Below are 18,712 nucleotides of genomic sequence, written 5' to 3'. Positions count from 1 at the left end.
ACTTTGGTGGATAAGACGATTTCAGCGATAAGTCAGAAAACCGTAGAAGAAACGGTCATAATGCACATAATAACTGAAGATATATACAAATGTACCAGGCAAAAGAGCGTCTTCATAAATAATAATAAAAGCTCACCTAGTAAGAAGAGAGAACATTTCACAAACTTTTTCAAGGGAAAACAAAATTCGCGAAAGAGAGCCCTGTAGTTATGGTCGGAACTCTAAACTCAAGGCACTCGAACGGGGGGTACGCAACCTAAAGAACTGAAGGCAAGAATATTGCATGAAAAATTGGAGCTTTGGGCATGACACTATTAATAGACCCTGTGATTCCAAGAAGCACGGAATATTGTATCTCAGCGCACACAAGTCCACATCTCACTATAACCAAGAATCGTCTGACAACACTTTTGCAACACTTTTGTGCAACGTTTTTCAAAATCGAGGAAATAACCATTACATTGTAAGTAACACAATCTGCGCATACATAGTTCGCTACAAGATTGCACAGCCGAAATTATAGACTGGCGAGCTTATAGGAATCTATTGACAAAGAAACTACTGACATAACTGACTTGGATAAGTAGTGCGAAGTCATCCAAGACCTCCAACATAAACACACCAAATGTGTCACCAAAACGAAGAAAACACGTGAAGTCGACTTTTACTTATTATATTTGTGGGACGCACGAAGAAGCTTGACCAAGTGATGGAAGCGGCAAAAATGCAACCACACGCTCAAAATGAAAATCAAAAGCATAACACAAGCGGCTGAAGAATACGCTAATAAACTTGCAACAGCCAACAAGGAATACCTCTGTGGTTCATTACAGGGAACACTAGGAAAATTCAAAACGTGGAGCATTCCTAGATCAATAACTGACCCACTCAAAGCAAAACGCCAAAGCCAGAAGAACTTGAAAAGATTGTTGTACTCGTACCCAGGCACTAATGACCTACTTCTCCAGTTCATATCAAATGCTTCGGTTAAAAAGGCTCAATACCTCTATGCCAAGTGTATTACGATGGCCATCCACACCGGCAAATGGCGGAGCTTTTCACGGAAGCAGAAGTGCGAGAAGCAATCGCCAGTACATAAAGGGACACAACAGCAGGGGCAGTATAAATATAAAATGCCACGAATAAACATAAACAATAAATCTATCACAACCCTCCTGAACTTTATAAATGACCATTGGGTCGAAGAAACGATACAACATCAATAAAAACACGGTTTTATTATCATGATTCCGAATAATGAGAAGAAATTGGCTTTGGGAAAGATTCACTCCATGTCTCTCACATCATGTCAAGGAAAAGTGTTTGAAAGATTGATAAACACTCCACTAAAACGTCATCTTGAAGAAAACAACTTAATGTCTGACAACATGTTTGGCTTCAGGCCACACAGAACATTCTCCTACTTTTAAAAGAGGAAGTCTCAGCCAACGTCCCCATGACAGGCGAACACATTTTTATGGCCGTTGATATAAAAGAAGCCTTTGACAACGTATGGCACAAAGGGATACTGGACAGGCTAGCCGAGACCAACTGTAGTATAAGGACTTATCAAGCTTCCAGAACAAAAGAAGAGCTGTAAACCAAGTAGAAGATGAGGAATCCGATGCAATTCATCCTCCGAACACAGGCACACCACAAGGAACGGAAATTTCGTCTGCACTCTTCAACATAACCATGACTGAACTGGCTAAAAAGCTCCGAGTAATTCCCGAGATCCGAAGTTCTGTATATGCGGATGATATGGCAGTATAATAACAAAAGGCAACTTGGGCGAACAGGAAAAAAATTCAATTGGCAGCAGCCAAGTCAATAGAACCATATACAAAAGAAAAAGGATTACGGTGCTCGCCGGAGTAGTGGGAACTAATTCGCCTCACAAAACACAAGAAACAAAGAGCAGATCTGGGACTAAAACTCGAGGTCCGGCGTCAGGGGACGGTTATTTCAGATCGGTGAGCACTTAGAGTGCTGGGAATGTGGCTACAATCGAACAACAGGTGTCTCCACAGTTTTAACGGAATACGAAAAACAAAGCAACAGAATAATTGATTGATAGCTCGTGTGGACCATGATAGGAGAGGGTTGGAGGAGCATGACACCCTCGGACTCGCGAGAACCTTGGTAATCAGCAGAGGGATGTACTCGCTCCCTTACTAAGCCCTTATTGATAGGAAGAATAGAGGGTTGATTAAATTATAAGGATGGCTTATAAGAGAGCATCGAGGTTGCCGTGCAACACTTCCATTGAGAGGCTTCTATCCCTCCATCTCCACAACACCTTGATTGGCTAGCTGAGGCCCAACTCATAGCGCAGAGGACTCGATTGGCGCAAACTTCAGCAGGCAAAATTCTTCTTTATAAAATTGGCCTTGAAAACTTTATACGCAAACACAAAAATACCAAGGCACTAACATGCCAGATCAGAGGTTTTTACGGGGTATCACCAATACCACAAAACATTGATCCGACATTACACGCAGGGTAGAGAAAAGCTCGAGCGGCATACATCCGCAAAACAGCAAGATTCTCGATTTTAATGAGATTCAAGGATTCTTCATATACTGAAACAACGCAAAATTGTGGTGGCGGTTGAGGTAAACAGAAGCAGTGAGTTCCCCTGTGCTTCGGTTTCTGAAGCAACTATCATAGAAGCAGAAGAGATTGCCGTTGATTTAGCTATAAAGAACGCATAGAGCGTGATACTTAGCTGACTATTATCCCAGATCCTCAGGCCGTATGTAGAAAGTACTAGAAAAGAAAAATCGGTGCCAAGGCGCACCGGATACTCACCCAAAGTACCAGACAGCTAGAAAAACGCTATACCCAGACAATCACTTCGACCCCGGGACACGAGGGTGTTACTGGGATCCTATATACAGATGAGGCGGCTCGAGATTTCACTACCGATCTGCCGATGGCAACACTGTGAAGGAACTGTCACTCATTAATGCAAGTTACAAAGCGATCCTGCAATACTGCAATAATTTGTGGAGACATTAACCAGCACCACACAAGAACCGTTCAGCGACGTTACGCCATCTCTAAACTGACACATACATAAAAATCCACAGATTGAATACATACAGAGACATAAGCTCAAGCTGTGAAAGCTCATCGACGCCCTATTACATCCTGTGGGGATGTATGGCACACACCTATCAACACAAAGAGGACCACAGTAGAGAGGTGTGGGAGTCAATGATGTCCATCCTGGCTCTTGAGTACCATCGAAGACTAGTCAGGAGGGCTGAAAGGATGGCGTGAGCAAGTGGTGCCTTAGAATAGGGTCCTGACCACGCGGCACTGCCTTCTTTAAGTGGCAACAAAGCCTTTATCGCTGATTGTTTGATGTTTTGTTCTTCTTCAATGGGGTGGTAACACAACTTATAAAGAAATGAGGCAATATTCTATCAAACGTAAAAATGACAGCAGTGACTTGATGTATCTGGGACCTAGAACATTCGCTATAGCATTCTCTTTACTGTCTAAAGGTGAAATGCCCTAGGCTGAAATTTTGTGTCCCAAGAAACAGTTCTTCGGCAGAAAAAAGCCATTTATCGTTCAAATTGATAGCACTGTTTCGTATAAAATTCAAGACTTTATTGAGGCTCACGTCATGCCAGACTGAGTCTTCTCCCCACACAAGAATAACATCAAGACAGCAAAGTACAACTTTGCAATTTTGTAGCACTCGTGACATATTTTTTTGAAAAACTGCAGACGTGGACGACAGGCCACAGCACAGCCGCCTAAGCCTGAACAAATCACCACGTGGTATAAATGTGCTTATATGCTAGTTTCGAAAAATGTCTGCTGAGAAGCAGACATTAAGTCTGGCTAACTTGGAAAAATAGGCAGCTTCCTGAAACATTTGTAACGACTCCTCAACGTACAGTAAAGGATATCCGTCAAATCATCATCATCATCATCATCAGCCTGACTACGTCCACTGCAGGACAAAGGCCTCTCCCATGTTCCGCCAGTTAACCCGGTCCTGTGCTTGCTGCTGCCAATTTATACCCGCAAACTTCTTAATCTCATCTGCCCACCTAATCTTCTGTCTCCCCCTAACCCGCTTCCCTTCTCTGGGAATCCAGTCAGTTACCCTTAATGACCAGCCGTTATCCTGTCTACGCACTACATGCCCTGCCCATGTCCATTTCTTCTTCTTGATTTCAGCTATGATATCCTTAACCCCCGTTTGTTCCCTAATCCACTCTGCTCTCTTCTCAAATACAATAGCCTTATTGGGTACTCGGAGATCCCCACACTGCCGTATGCTTCATATCTTCTTGTGGATGACGACGAGTAGTGAACTCCAAGGCGTCAACAGGTTCGATGACATCACAGTTCTCGTGTCATTGTAGCGCCATTGAATTCGGTGACTGAAGAAGCATTGGACGAGACCGAACTCATTGCTGAAGTGATGCTCGAAACCCGGGGGCTTGTTGCATTGAAATGATTAGAAACGACACTTTAAGAATATGCCGTCGATCGGGATGCCCACGTGCTCGATGGCATCAAGCCCCAAAAGCGCGGTGCTTTCGTTGGTGACGCCAAAAAGAACGCTGCGGGATCGCTGTGACGCCTTCACTGGAACTTGACAACAGCCGATGAATCTGATGTGTTGTTTGGACAAGTTCTGCAGGCTGACGATAGCCTAAGACAAAACGTGATGTTTGCTGAAGGTTGCCAGAAGTCTTTGACAGTCATGAAAATACAGGTGCTCCGGTATCCACTAGTGGGTGCAGTGTGACGATACCGACCACCGCGTGGAATACTAAGCCTTTTCTGGACCCAGCGTCACCTTTAGGCACGTACGTAGAAGGATGGATTGAAGATACCACTGACGAGCTTGACGCTAAGTTCATCTGTTTAGGAGCCTGGCGCTTCGGTATGATGCTGACGGCTGGCCCCGCAAAAACGCTCTGGACCTGGTGGGTCTAGCGGTACAACTTCACGAAATTTCCCCGATTGTTACACTTGTGAATCATTTTACTGGAAACTTTCGGAAAAACGAACCATTATCTCTGCTTCCGCAGCGGCCCCACGCTTGATGCTTTATTATGTCTTGAAACTTCTCAATCGAAGCTGCAGTCCAGAGGTCCGACAATAACCATCATGGAAAGTAAAAATTTTTATTCCCGGAAACTCTGTGACGTCATGGCCGTCCCGAGAGGTCGTTGTGATGCCATGGGTTCTCCAGTTGCTTCTATCATTATTGCCATTTTCGTTTTGGCGCCGCCATAATGGGGGCCACGTTCAACAAATAGAACACTTTTAGGGTGATCCAAAGTAAACGCTTGATCGACCATGAATAACGCTTCTATTGTCTACCTATTTCTTCGGCCTTCTCGATCGACGACTCTTCACCATGCGAAAGCAGTTTCTCACCCGTGCTTTAGAGACGGTGCAAATAATTCAGTCGCGGACGCGTTTTGCATGCTTTAAGCCAAATTTGCATCTCAAAGCCTTCTCTATCATAACTCTCACGTTTTTCATCAACTTTTTTCCGGGCAGTTGCTGCTGACGCGTAAATAAGCGACGTTCTACCATTGTGTTGAAAGACGCGGCAAAAATCAATCTACTTTTTGAACAAGCATTTTGAATACGAACCCAGCGCAACCAAAGAATAGTCTCATACGCTGCCTTGAAAACCTCAAGCGTTAGTTGGCGTAGTCGACGCCGCATTTTCGGGAGTGTTTTGTGCTTCATCTTGTTTTGCAGCACCAAAATATCTTCTCGATTCCTCCCGTCCTAGCAAACTAATCAGTTCCGATGCGCGTCGCGCGTCCCGATTGTCGCTAAAAGCAGTCGCCTCGAGATGGCCCTGAAACATTTTCACAGCAAAAGCGGTTATGAGATCAAAACTCGGGTCTCGCGCAACGCCGTAGTTAGATTTGGGTGAACGTTATGGGGTCTCGATATTGGCAAGCGCCACGCTCCTTGAGTGAACGGACACAGCAGACGCTGTCAGTCCAAACAAAACCAAAATATATTTATTTTACTGCTTTAGAACGATTATATCGTCCGCCGACTTTTACCTCAATCGTGATCATACTGCCACGTTCCACTTCCCAAGTTTTTGTTATCGTCCCAAAACACCACACGATTCTCAGCGCAAACCGCGCCTGCAGTTTTCTAGAAGGTTCTGGACTGTATTAGATCATTTCGATAAGATCACGCCCACTGTACGAACGGTACAGATTGTTCTGGAACCTACGCCACCGCCAGCGATAACGCTAGAACATTCGACGGCACGAGTATAAATGCCGACGCGCTTCGCCGCTTGTCAGTAGTTGATCGACGGCCGACGCTCCGTTCGCCGCTATCAGTCCGAGACTGCTATCTGCGCGAGACTGCTGCTGTAATTGAACTTTCCATTTACCGGGCACAGGTTCGCCCAAATAAACAGTTAAATCCCAACACGAAGTCTCCTGTCATCGGCACGTCACGACCACGTGACATCTGGTGGAGGTGCTGCTTCGTTCATGTACCGGACGCCCCCGTCAAGCCGTGAACCCAGCCCACGTCGCGGAGAAGACACCGACGCCAACCAGGAGCAGCGAACAAGCCGCCGACAGCAAGGGCTGCCACCGGAGTACGGGCTTCTACAAGACAAGGCGCGGAAGACCAAGGCCATGACCGCGACTGCAGCGACAATGACAACCGCAGCGTCCCAGCCCAAGATGGTTATGCATCAATCCAGGGAACCACCAATTTTCCATGGGTCATCGTTCGAAGACCAGGAGTCCTGGCTAGAAACATATGACCGTGTGGCCGCCCTGAATCATTGGGACTATGACGAAAAGCTGCGTCGTGTGTTCTTCTATTTGGAAGACACCGCAAGGACCTGGCTCGAAAATCGAGAGTTCACGCTTCGAACGTGGGATGTTTTCTGCGGCGCATTCCTGCAAACGTTCGCGAGCGTCGCTCGCAAAGAGAGGGCCACTGCTTTATTAGAGACCCGGGTTCAGCTACCAAATAAAAATGTCGCCATTTTCACAGAAGAAATGACCCGACTATTCAGTCACGCTGACCCAGACATGCCTGAGGAGAAAAAAGTTCGTTTCCTCATGCGAGGGGTCAAACAAAAGCTCTTCGCAGGACTGATGAGAAAGCCACCGAAAACCGTCCAAGAATTTGTAGCCGAAGCGACCACTATCGAAAAGACCTTGGACATGCGCACCAGACAGTGTAATCGTCGCCTGACTGCAGACTGCGCTGCTGCTCAAGCCAGTAACTTCGGAGACCTGCGTGAAACAATCCGAGCGATCGTGCGGGAAGAGCTGCGCAAGCTGTGGAGTGGAGTGTGTCAAGTGGATTCAATCGCCGACATTGTGCGAGAAGAAGTTCAGCAATCGCTTCAAATTCCCCACGCACCGCTGCCCGAGCCGGAAGCTATGAGCTACGCCGCTGCACTGCGCCACAACGCTCCTCCCCGTCCACGCCAAAACGCCGCCCCATCGCACTTCCGTCGACAGACGCCACCGCCGCCACCACCCCCACCGACGTCATACCGTTCGCCAGCGGCCCAGCCCAGTGCACCGAGGAAGACTGACGTCTGGCGCACCCCTGACCATCGCCCGCTCTGCTACCACTGTGGCGAGGCCGGACACACATACCGCCGTTGCCAGTACCGACAGATGGGTCTGCTTGGCTTCGCCTTCAATGCACCACGTCCAGAGCCAGGAGAACGACCACGTGACATCGCCGACTACCTGACAGGAACTCGGTGGACACCACGAAGCCCTTCGCGTTCCCCGTCGCCCAGCCGCCGCACGCACGTCACCGCACCACCGGCAGTACTCTGGCCTTACGCGGGGCTGGTCTCCTAGCCCGTATCCGGGAAACTAAGGGCAGCAACCGGTGGAGGTGCGGTTGCTGTGCGACGAACTCCCGAAGATCCTTCGACGACGACGACGCCGCGACGGAGCTTTCCGAACACAATGCCAACCAGACAAAATCCCTGCCAAAAGGCAGTGCATCCGAGGTAGCTAAGTTCTTCGTCGAAAATATCGTCCTACGTCACGGCGCCCCGGAGGTCCTTATCACCGACAGAGGAACGGCATTCACTGCCGGCTTAACTCAAGCGATCTTGGCATACAGCCAAACAAACCACCGCCGGACGACAGCGTACCACCCACAGACCAACGGCCTCACCGAGCGGCTTAACAAGACGATCGCCGACATGCTGTCAATGTACGTCGATGTCGAACACAAGACGTGGGACGCCATTCTTCTGTATGTGACCTTCGCATACAACACGGCGGTGCAGGAGACGACGCAGATATCTCCATACAAATTGGTCTACGGAAGGAGCCCGGCAACGACGCTCGATGCCATGTTCCCACCGTCACCGACGAAGAAAACCTCAATGTGAGCGAGTACCTTCAACGCGCCGAAAAAGCCCGACAACTTGCGCGTCTCCGTATCAAGAATCAACAGACGACCGACAGCCACCGTTACAACCTTCGACGACGCTTCAAGGAATACCAGCCTGGTGAACGTGTTAGGGTGTGGACGCCGATACGCTGACGTGGACTAAGTGAAAAGCTTCGGCCATGGTACTTCGGACCGTACAGGGTGGTTCGACGTCTCGGCCCACTTGATTACGAGGTTGTCCCCGACGGCATCACGAACTCTCAACGACGCCGATCGCAACCTGAAGTCGTCTATGTCGCGCGCCTCAAGCCGTTTCATGCGCGTTAACAAACTGAAACAGTGTTTTTTTGTATTGTTTATTCATTCTACTTTCTTGCATTATTGTTATACCTTCATCTTTAGTTAAAAGCATCGGGACGATGCCTTTTTTCAGAGGGGGGCAATGCCACGTTCCATTTCCCAAGTTTTCGTTATCGTCCCAAAACACCACACGATTCTCAGCGCAAACCGCGCCTGCAGTTTTCTAGAAGGTTCCGGACTGTAGTAGATCATTTCGATAAGATCACGCCCATTGTGCGAACGGTACAGATTGTTCTGGAACCTACGCCACCGCCAGTGATAACGCTAGAACATTCGATGGCAAGAGTATAAATGCCGACGCGCTTCGCCGCTTGTCAGTAGTTGATCGAAGGCGGACGCTCCGTTCGCCGCTATCAGTCCGAGACTGCTATCTGTGCAAGACTGCTGCTGTAATTGGACTTTCCGTTTACCGGGCAAAGGTTCGCCCAAATAAACAGTTAAATCCCAACACGAAGTCTCCTGTCTTCGGCCACGTCACGACCACGTGACAATACGCTAAACAACCTTACACAACATTAAACTACATGACAAACACAATAACACACCCAAGGCAGCACCGCCAACACTTGACTTACCACGGGGGCACTCGACGCGCAGCCCACGTTGCCACGCACCAGGGACCCACGCTGGAGACAACTGTTCGCGGCAATAGCCACGCGCCGAAGAGACTCGCTCAACTCTCTCTCCCGCCACCAAGGATTGCCTTCCGCCAGGAGAGACCGCAGGCGCTTCCACTATGATGATGATAATAGTGGTGGTCAACGCCACCTACCACCCGTTAGTTGTAACCCGAAATGCGGCTTTTGGGCGAGACACGTGCGCGACACAGCGCAAACAACTTTACAGGGGTTGCCAGCACCTCCACATTCTCCCAATCTTAATTCAAGCCGTATTCCGAAAAACAAAAATATCAGCTACACAAGCTCTAACACAAAATCACAACACATGTCCCTTCATAATGTCTGTGCGCCACGACCCCGTCGCCAGTCGACACTGCTGCACTGTTCGGCTCGACTTCACCTCAGTACCGGTTCCTCAACAGCAACGATGCCTTCGGCGCGACGAACCGTCACTAGCACCGACACGTCTTCCGGTTACGACCAGCACTCACGAGGGCACCGGACTGCAGGCAGTTGTGCAGGTCCTAGGCATCTCCATCGCCAGACCTCACGACCGCATTGTTTCCGGTGGCGCTGACGATGTGCAGAGGACAGGCAGCCGGGGGTTGCATCACTGCCGCTGCTTACATTCCAAAACGCTCGACAAACAATGGAGCAGGGCCTAGGGACGGAGGCTTCGGGCTTCTCGCCCACGTGGTAAGATGGTCAGTACTGCTAGCTACTACATCGGCGGTGGCCGAGACGCCCATCAAAATAAAACAAAAGTAACTTTTCATAACTCGTGCATCGTAAGATAAAAAAAGTTAGGGAAGCATAGTGCAACACCTGAAGGCCATGATCCACCTAGTTGTGCTACTTGCGACAGGTAGCTGCGCAGTACCTTAGGCCTAATACGTCGCTCGATAACAACCGGCATCCACCCAGCACGAAGCCTAGATGCAGAAGAGGCAGCCACAAGCGGACTTCTACTCTTAAGGTGGGCATATCGCTTGCCTCCACAGCAGCTCATCGCGCGATCGGTGTCCACCGCCCCGGATGGTGTCACGACGCCGCGGCGTCAAGCCGCAATACCAGACAGTAACGACGCCCGGCTCCCTGAGCCCAAAAGAGATAGAAGCTATTTACCGAAAATTTGACCACCCACGAGGCCTCCATACTCACTCGCTTATGGCCTGGCCTACAATCTACATGCTCTAAGCTGTGCTCACACCAGGATGCAGATTGCATGACTCTAGTACTCAACTGAACAACAATTTTGAAAACTAACAACAAAAAAACACTTGCGAGCTGAAAAAAATTAAAACTTGAGTGCCGAGAAGCTCAAACACGTCACAAATACCAATCTCGCTATCAACAAAGCACACCGCCGACGCTAGCAAAGAAGCCTCCTCTAGGCCTACTTTTCCCCGGCTCAAACAAAAACTTGTACCGCATTGCGAAAACTGTCATTAGATGCTCCAAGAGCTCCACCTTAGGCAGCCAGTGTGGGCTTTCAATATTGACGACCGCCACGCTCTTGGAGTGAACGGACACAGCAGACACGGTAGGTGCAAACCAAATTAAAAAACATCTATTTTACTGCTTTAGAAGGGTGATATCGTCCGCCGAATAATTATACATCAATCGTGATCCTATTCTAAACAACCTTACACAATATTAAAAAACTGACAAACACAATAACACACCCAAGGCGGCATCGCCAATGATTGACTTACCACGAGGGCTGCCGACGCGCAGCACGCGGTGCCACGCACCGAGTACCCACGCTAAAGACAACCGTTCGCGGCAACCGCCTCGCGCAGAAGACTCGCTCAACTCTCTCGTCCACCAGCAAGGCTTCTCTTCCACCATGGGTCACCACTGGCGCTACTTTCATGATGATGATGATAGTGGTGATCCACACTACCTACCACCCAGTAATTGTAACTCAAAGTGCGGCTTCTGGGCGAGACACGCGCGCCACGCAGCGCAAACAACTTCACACAGGGTGTCAGCACCCCCACAACGTAAAAGAACCCCAAGTGGTCGCAATTTCTGGAGCCCACTACTATGGTGTATCTCATAATCATATGGTGATTTCGGGACGTTAAAGCCCACATATCAATCAATTAGCAACGCTGTACTTGTCCGCTGCGGCCACTGCCACTGCCGGTGTGCGTAAACACGTCACACGAAATTAGTAAAAAAAATGGTGCATCTCACGTACCTGAGAAAGAGTGTTATGCGAAGCATATGAAGAAAAGGTAACCGTGTTGCAATTTTTTTATTGATTGACACGTCAAGAAAGAAAGCCTAATATATCTACATATGTTGCACGCACAGACATATGTTGAAAAGTTGCAGATGCTTATATAACCAGTTTGCACTTGCGCAACGATGTCAACTGGAAGACGCATATTTGCAACACCAGAAGCTGACGTGAATCGCGCATACTCGCGAAGATGCTGGCCCTGGACACTGCTTCATGAAGCATCTTCAGTGAATGACACCTAATCAAAGTTGGTGTTAACTCAACGTGACGGTTGCATCAAATAAGTACATCTGTAATGTTTAGACAATTGGGTAGGTAGCACTGCAACCACTAATGACGTTTCACGAAGATTACCGTCTATTTGAAAAGTAGTTCCGAGACATGGTTTAGCTCAGTGGTAGAGTGCTTGACTTCCACGCAGAATGCTTGGGTTAGATCCCTGCTGGGACCCTGAAATTTATTATTTGCAATTGTCAGGGGGTTAACGCTGCCTATTTCAGGTTTTTCTGTACACTAACAATATTTCTATTGTTTTATTAGGTCAACGCAACCAATTTTGGGTATTGCTTAACGCTCACGCGTTAGATTGCCCAATTGTGTTCTCGTCAATCCCGGCAAAATATCAAGTGTCGATCACCTCTGGCACAAACCCGCACACTGGAGCACATGTCCGCCCGTAAGTATTTGCCACTGTCTGGCGCGAAGTGTTTGACGACGTACGCGACGGCATTGTCACGAAATTCATGTCTTGACCAGCACTTCTTATTTGTCAAACCATCTTACACTCCTAGCTAATTTTGGTTCACGCCAAGTTAAGGGGGTGACCACGAGAGCACGCAAATAAAAGCGGCTGGATAGATGATAGATACGCTCAAAGTTGTCAAAGTTCAATAACAAATTTTTTGCATTTAAAATGGCAGATACCACGAATAGTAGGAATAGATGGTATGCAAAGCGCAAATGAGCGAAATTGACATTTCACTTTAAAAGCAGCACAACGTTACAAAGTGGAATCAATTATGCTGTACAGGACTTTCATATCATGATAATCATGTTTGAATGCGTCGTTCACCTTCGTGATGTATTGACATCACGTGATACCGAATTTGGTATATGAGGATAATAAAATGGCCGCGAGCACGCTGTGAGCGTAGCGTACAGTCATGTTTTACATGACACGCATATCATGATTACCATGTTTGAACGTGTCATTTACCTTCACCGCCTATTCACGTCTTGTGATACCGAATTTGGTATATGTGAAGCTTTCGGCCTGAACATTGATAAGACTGTTTTAAATCGATTGAAGGCTATCTCAAAAGGGCTAAGTACGGATCGCTGGGAGACGTAAAAGTCAACCTGCAGCAAGCGACAGAGATCGTGGATGGTAACTTCCACCACTGTTGCCTTCAATGTTCCCCGACAAAATCCGAATGTGTGCACATCCACTGCTCGGCAAAGTGCAATACCAAAATTGAACTGCTCTTATGAAATGGGCCCAACCCAATGAGATCAGAGTACTGGGTGTTTTGATATACATCGCCGAGTCGATACAACATTGAAAAAAGTGCGTAAGGTGGGGGACCTGTTGGGCCGTATAGTCCACTGGGTTTCCAACCAGTGCGGGGGATTACGTTGCAAAGATGCCTTGAAGCAGGCGCATGTATTCGTAACCAGTCGAGTCCTCTACTCGGCTCCTTACATCCACCTGAGCAAGTTTAACGAGAACGCTTTTCAGGTGATTCTCAAGAAGATGTAAAAGCGTGCCCTCAAACTTCCAATAACCACATCCAACCAGCATCTTATGAACATGGAACAGTAAACACTTTTGTAGAGCTCCGGGAAGCACACTTGACCAACCAATACACAAGACGTTCGAACAATCCGTCGGGTCGCCGCCTATTAGCCCGACTACACATCCACCCCCAACTGAGACGGAAGAGCGCGTACGCGTCCCAGAAGTATGGAGATACGCTCTCCACGTGCGCCCTCTTCCGGCCAACATGACACGGGACGACCACAGTGGCAGGCGCTTTGCACTGGCGAAGGCACTAGCCCACCACTATGGGAACAAACATGGCATACTTTACGTTGGCGCTTCCGGCCTTCGCCATGGTGGGTCGTACATGGCTGCAGTCGTCCACCAAAACATCGCAGTGAATGGTCTCACATTTAGAGCACAGGACATAACACGTGCGGAGGAAGTCACTATCACGCTGGCTTCCACCGACCAGAACTCGCGCGTCATCATTACGGACATGAGAGGGACGTGCAAAACATTCGAGGTGGGTACGTCCCATACATGGAGTACCACATGTTACAAAATTGCAGTTACGTCGCAGCCACCGCGTCCCGTAGCGAGATATGGACTCCAGCTCATGGGCGCCTCGAAGGCAATGAAATGGCAGACGCCGCTGCCCACACGCTCACTTTCCGGGCAACGCCTTCAGACCTTTCAAGAATAGATCCCGAACCTAATCCGGCCTTGAAATTTCGAAAAAGTACTGAAATCTATCGATTCGACCAGGCAATTTATCATAAATCCTGTAAGGGCCTTACAAATGCAGGGGAACGCTTACTCCTCCACCTTTGCACCAAACAAAAGCACTGTTCCCAGCAGTTGTCAAATACTTCGATCGTGCCTGTACAGACAAATGCGCGCACTGTGCGGAGAAATACTTCGATATCTTCCACATTGTGTGGACATGCCAGTCAACTCCGCGCCTCAAACCCAAACCACACCTCACTTGAGAGAACTGGAAGAGAGCCCTGCTCAACTGGTCTGACCTGGCGAGCCAGATGGCCTTTGTCAACCAAGCTCGAGTTGCATTGGCTGCCAATGGACTTCTGTAACGAGGAACCCACCTTGTGTGTGTGAAAGATGGCCCACATGGGGCCATTTACCTCTTACACACACACACACACACTATATATATATATATATATATCTTAACGTCCAAAAACACCCATATGATAATGAGAGACGCCGTAGTGGAGGATTACGGAAATTTCCGCCACCTGGGGTTTTTTAACGTGTACCCAAATCTGAGCACACGAGCCTACAACATTTCTGCCTCCATCGGAAATGAAACCGCTGCAGCCAGGATTTGAACCCGCGAGCTGCGGGTCAACAGCCGAGTACCTTAGCCACTAGACAACCGCAGCGGGGCTGTACTACCAGAAGGCTCGCCAGGTCATAACAATTGAGCAGGGCTGCCTCCCATTCCTCCCGGAAAGGGTTTCGTTTATGTTTGAGGCATGGAATTGACTGGCATGCCCACACCATGTGGAAGGTGTCGGTGGACATCTCTGCACAGTGCGGACATTTTTCTGTACAGGCAAGATCGAAATATTTGACAACTGCAGGGCACAGCATTGTTTCTTGTGGCCCGCACAGGGTCATTTGCCTCCTTCTACCTTAACACACACACACACACATACACACATATATATATATATATATATATATATATATATATATATATATATATATATAGTGTATTGTACTAGACAGAAAACAAGAGACAACACCCGATCCAGGGCGAGCTGTTCTTATTCTGCTTCTTCTTCTTCTGCTTCTTCCAGCTTGCTCCTCGCACCCAGAGCCCCGATTCCGCTGCTCTAAGTGATCAGTGCTCATCACACTCGGCCATGACTGCAAGTGCGTGGAGCTGCCGACACTGCTTTATGTGGGCGCGGTTGACTGCATCGTGGTGGTCGGACTCTTCCACGTTTGAACTTCGTCTGAAAATATTTTGGAGCAAAATCCAATGGCCGAAATCGAATGTGTCGCCATGGTCGTTCTAAATGTCGCTTAAGAAGCCGAGGTCTGCTGAGGTTTGGCGTAAACTTTGGCTGATAGCGACTCTGGGTTACGACTCTGTGTTGCGGCGGTCTCTAACTTCGGCCAAGTGGCGACACTTCCAGTGTGTTTTCCGACGGGCAGAATAAGTTCTGTCGCTGCGGTTGATCTCGTCCAAAGTTCGACGTGTTCGGAAGACTTGGTGAAAACAGTTCTAGCAGGTGGCGTTGACTTCCTCGCCTGGGCCGGACCCGTCTAGGCTGTGACTTGGCACGCTGAGGCTGTATTTGTTGCCTTGGTCGGCCACAGCGTCGTTGTTTATGTTGGGCATTAGTATTCGCTCGCACCTTGGTCGATGAAGACTCGGGGTATGAAACTGATTGTACCTTGGTGGTCTGTCTTCACGATGCTGTAACATGGTGTAGAGATTCGGTGGGCGACAGTGGGTGTGTTGGAGCAGTCGTTGCTTGCCGAGTAGACATATATGTCGTCTGAGTGGGGTGGTGTGGTTTTTATGCGCATTTGAATGTCGAGCCGGAAAATGCTTGCGCAACAGAGGGTGAGTGTGAGCGCTCACAGACCACTGGAAACAATCATGATGCGACATGCCCGCAGCTTCCTTGCTGCTATCGCTCTTGTTTTGACGAGCTGGTCATGGCCTGAACAATCAGGGGCAATTTCCATGGTGACGACTTCATGGGGGTCTGCGCGACGTTCAGGTTGTACTTTGGGAGCCAGAATGGCGTGGTTGTCGTCGTCGGCAAGATCGTACATCATGTTGCCAGAAAGCCCGATGCTTGCTCTCTCTGTCTGGAACGCATCAAGTTAGCTCACACGCTCGGCCAATGACTGCAGATGTCGTACACACTGGCCGAAGATTGTCTCCTTGCTATCCATGGTTGTGTCCGACTGCTCTGTCTTGGAAATGGCATTGGTTGCTGGCACGGAGATGGGTCCCGGTGTGGAAGCTGGCATCAAAAGAGCAATGCCTGCCTTGGAGCCTGTTTAAGTGTACCCTGCGGAGCATTCAGCCAAGAGGTCATCAAAGCTTATGCAGGGTACAACTGCACATTCGGGATGGTTCAGTGTAGGTAGGTCATTTGAGTGACGTCTTTCACGAAGCCCGTTTTCGATAGTGGTCTTTGGCTGAGCTGAACTTGAATTGGACGGTGGCAAGGAGTCCGAAAACTCAAGTGAACTGCAACGCATGACTGCAACCTGGAGGCGGAAACCCTCCTGCACCTTATCCTCGGTAGTTGTCAGGTTGAACTGGGTGGCGGATGGGAGATCGGAGATTGTCCGGTCGAAGGCAGCTATGAGCTTGGAGCTCCACTGCTGCTTGAAGCCTTCATACCGGTGCCACGCCACTGCACCTTCTCGAAGACGGTCTACAGCAGCGGTCTATTTCTGAGATTCCGTCCAGGCCTCGTGCATTGCTAGCGCGTTGACGGTTGCCGCCCAGCCGTCGGCGTCGTTCGAGACACCGTGGAATTCCGGTAGTTCGCAGACGGCAGGTGATTGTGGGGTGGCAGGTGGCAACGCAGAGATCACCGACGCGGAGCAGTCGCGCTGGTGTGAGAGCTCGATCAGAGAAGACCGAAGCTGCCTGCGTTGCTCTGGTGTGCTTGCCTCAAGGTCGTATGAGGCAGCTACATCCAACACTGCGTTAATGTCACACAATGCTGGCAACATTTTAGGAGCTTGCTCGGCGATCAACGCTGTCAGTTCGTTAGTCTCGACGCAGAGTAGCGTGATGGTGCGCCACAGGTCCGCGTTGCTGTCGGGCGTTAAGTCCGAAGAGTCAGTGATCGTGGTCTTTGAGTAGGGAGCAATTGCAGCAGTCAACCCGATCAGGTCGACGAGCAGGGAAGCCTGGATGGCGTTCCGTGGCGGCTCGTTAGTTTAAAGAGTACCGCAACGGGAATGTAGGCCATGGGAAACGTGAGCAGCATTCCCAAGGGACAGGAGCCGGTGCGGATTCTGCTGTGAAATGGTGGCAGGGTTTCAATTAGGTCATAAACTAGAACCACAGGGGAGGCCTGGACGCCGTCCACAGGTAGTCTGAAGGGTGGCTGAAGCGGCGGGTGAGACCCCATCGCCAAGGAAGCGTGAACGCCGTTCCTTGATGGAGAAGCCCGCGCTGCCGACGAACCACGATGACACGTACCGGTGGCTTTCTGCAGAGGGATCACCTTTCTGACTGCGCCATTGTAATGTACTAGACAGAGAACAAGAGACAACACCCGATTTTGGGCCAGCTGTTCTTATTCTCCTTCTTCTTTCTCTGCATTGACCCTCACACCCAGAGCCCCGACTCAGCTGCCGTAGTGATCAGTGCTCATCACAATATATATAGTCAAGTAGAACCTCCGTGAGCGGTCACAACGTACTTTATTTCGACGTTTCAGCATACAGTCTGGCCTTCACCAGGAATAAAGGCAGAGTTTGTTGTTGCTCAGCTCTATACAATCTCAAATGGGAGGGAAAGGGCGAAAAAGACAGAAAAAAGAGAAAAAAAAGAAAAGGAAAAGAAGAGAAAAAAGGAAAAAAGAAAAGAAACAGAAAAAGAATATAAGGTGGACTCCCCCGGACGCCCCCCTTTCACTCTTCCTTCCACTTCCTCTTCATCTCTCCCCCCTTTCTCCCCTTCACCTTTCTGATGTCCGCGGTCTGTGTAAGCGTCCTTTCACTAATGCATTCTTCCCGACCAGACGGCACCTTCTGGCTCTGGCGGTTCGGTGTGGGGCAAAAACCAGCTTTTTTAGGAAGTTTTAAGCCTTTAACTACTCGGCGCCCCGTCAACATTTCGTCGTAGAAAGAGGGGTGCTGCGTATTCTGGCAGGGGCTGGTGAGCGGGCACAATGCGAATTCCTTGCCCGCTTCTGGATTACGCGTGAAGTAGGGGCCTCCCGGCTGTGCACAGGGTTGCTGTTGGACATGCCATGCATGGCACAATTGATTGGGTAGTAAAATAAAAAGAAAACAGACTACAGCTGTACTTAGGGAGAACAATTACACTTGGAATTGTTTTAAGTTGTCCGGTGCCCTTCGCAGCTGCAAAGCCGTGAACTCAGTTACTAATTTCATTATTGCCGTTATTGTTTTCTAATGCTTTAATTGCTGCAAGTGTACCAGGATTCTCAATTATTCCTCTATCGAGGGTGTTAAACCGGTGGATAACGTATGACTCTCGTTGTTCACGTTCTCGGTTTGATTTAAAACCCGTCTCTAAGAGCGTTACTGATCGTTTGTCGAATTCATGGTCGAAAAGAT

The sequence above is a fragment of the Rhipicephalus microplus genome, unplaced genomic scaffold (assembly GCF_043290135.1).
Source record: "Rhipicephalus microplus isolate Deutch F79 unplaced genomic scaffold, USDA_Rmic scaffold_13, whole genome shotgun sequence".
Taxonomy (NCBI): Eukaryota; Metazoa; Arthropoda; class Arachnida; order Ixodida; family Ixodidae; genus Rhipicephalus; species Rhipicephalus microplus.
This window is presented reverse-complemented; position numbering follows the sequence as displayed.